This window comes from Panicum virgatum, chromosome 8K (assembly GCF_016808335.1).
Source record: "Panicum virgatum strain AP13 chromosome 8K, P.virgatum_v5, whole genome shotgun sequence".
In the NCBI taxonomy this organism is placed as follows: Eukaryota; Viridiplantae; Streptophyta; class Magnoliopsida; order Poales; family Poaceae; genus Panicum; species Panicum virgatum.
The window spans coordinates 27,984,271-27,986,608 of NC_053143.1; the positions used below are offsets into that span (position 1 = coordinate 27,984,271).

The window sequence follows — 2,338 nt, forward strand, 5'->3', positions numbered from 1 at the left end:
CCTCGGGGTCATTGAGCAATCCTCGGCTCCTGGTATGGCTTTGTATCCGACTTGTCAGACTTCTATTCATAATATAGAGTTCTGCCATGGTTGCTTTACTATCTTGATAGTTTATCAATCCATGCTTAGATCGTTCATAAGTTATGCTACGGTCTTGGTTAGGCTAGATGATCCGGGTACGGATAGATGTTCGTTGTGCTTTCGGGCTTGCTCTAGTGTTTTACTCGTCCATCTGAAGGGTGGGAGACCTGGGGGCACTAGAGTAGTGACTTCATACACGAGCGTGGTGCTCGGGTATGTGGGATCCTTCGGATATGACCGTGCTCCATGGTGTGACTGGGGTAGATGGCAGGTGGTGACAGCCCTGTCCGTCCGGCGTAACAGCGGTGTTGCGTTTAGCGTACTCTCCGACGTTCGGGTTCGGTGTAGGAGTTCATGCAAAGAGGTAACAGAACTGGACATTCTCCAGTGCGGGACCTTCTCCCCGCTATCCCATTTTCCTGGCACCTGCAGTCCTAACCATGATCTAACATGACCCCAGCTTTGGATAGAAGCACTAGGACACCTAACCTAGCCTAAGCTCCAGCTGACTTGACATAGGATAGAGTTGTTCTTTGTTTTATAGTTTCTCTCATTTATTCCTTCCTCTTGGAGTGTGGATGTGTGCTGTGTCATATTACCCTTGCTTATTCTTTATTTGTACTTACCCCTGTTAGAGCATTGCCTATTACTTGAGGCACAATGTCATGGTTAATGATGAGTACAATACCTTTGCCGCTGCCGTCCTTTGGGACACAAATAAATGACGATATCCTTACTCTCCGGGTGAAATGCTACAACGGTATATCCATGCGCTTGCGGATTCATATATAATCGTATTGATTATACCACGAGAGTGGCACCCCTTGGGTGCAGTTGCTAGGATGGCTTCGGCGCCCTCATTTCTAGTGATTGCACTAAGGACCGCCAACAGGCATTTCTGGTGCCGTTGCTGGGAATTAACCATTCCTAGTGATTGCGCTAAGAAATGTCAATAAGCATTTCTGGTGCCGTTGCCGGGGATTAACCATTCCTAGTGATTGCGCTAAGAAATACCAACAAGCATTTCTGGCGCCGTTGCCGGGGACGACATGTGAACAAAGATATTGTGCTGATATTAATTTAGACCTTGTACTCAGGATATAGTCTTTACTCTTTCAGGATAATGTCACTTTATGTCTTCTTTTATTTTTGATTTGAAAGAAGACAGGGGTAGTGTATGACCGGTTTCTCCCTGCCGGAAAACTACATAGACAATCCAGAGAGGCTCGTGAGAAGGGCACGACCTCGCGTCATTCCTCCTCTCGCTATCCTCCCGGCACAGGAACCCATTTTGGAAGCACCACTCGTTCTTGAGGCTATGGCTGAAAAGACTCTCCGCGAGTTCTCCGTCCCCTGCACCGACAATGTGGCCACTGGCCCCAACATCAATGTCGGGGACGTGAACTTCGAGCTCAAATCAAGCTTCATCAACATGGTGCAGGTTAGCCCATTCTGTGGCAAGCCGAATGAGGACGCAAATGCACATTTGCAGAATTTTCTGGAGCTCTGCGACACCGTTGTCATACGGTGTGTCGCCGTCGACGTTGTCAAGCTTCGTATGTTTCCCTTTTCCCTCCTAGGAAAGGCAAAACATTGATTTTATAAAGAAAAGGACATCGACACCTGGGCCAAATGCTCCAAGGCGTTCCTTGCAAAATTCTTCCCGCTGGTCAAAACAAATGCCCTGTGTGGGAAAATTTCAAGTTTCCAGCAGACGGGGATGGAATCCATCCCAGAAGCTTGGGAGAGGCTGCAGGAATACATCCTGGCCTGTCCTCATCATGGCATGGACGAGTGGCTCGTCCTACAAAGCTTCTACAATGGGCTCACAATGACATCTCGAGCCAATATTGATGCCGCTGCTGGAGGAGCCTTCCTCGACCTCACCATAGCTAAATCCAAAGCATTGGTTGAGAAGATGGTCTCCAATAAGGGGTGGAGCGATGAACGACTCCAACCCCGCACTAAAGGCATGCATACCGTCAAAGAGACGGATATGATTGCCACGAAGCTGGACCTCCTAATCAAGAAGATGGAGGAAGGGAGCAAACAACCGATCCATGCTCCCGTTTACGCCATGGGTTCGCACTTCACGTGCGAAGTCTATGGTAATGATGGACACTCGGGGAACGACTGCTCCGAAACCCATGAAGACTGCGCCTAGCTCAACAACAACAACAACGGGTACCATCCACAACAAGGAGGCCAGGGGTGGAACCAGCCACGTCCACCTTTTCAGGGAGGTAATAACTACAAT

General features: G+C 48.8%; 1 non-coding gene across 1 annotated transcript; it reads right to left on the bottom strand.

The window, feature by feature from the left end:
* Positions 1 to 1,760: 1,760 nt before the first annotated feature.
* Positions 1,761 to 1,869, bottom strand: LOC120646587. The gene has a single exon (XR_005664489.1). It is a non-coding gene; the product is annotated as a small nucleolar RNA R71 (small nucleolar RNA).
* Between the last annotated feature and the right edge of the window lie 469 nt (positions 1,870 to 2,338).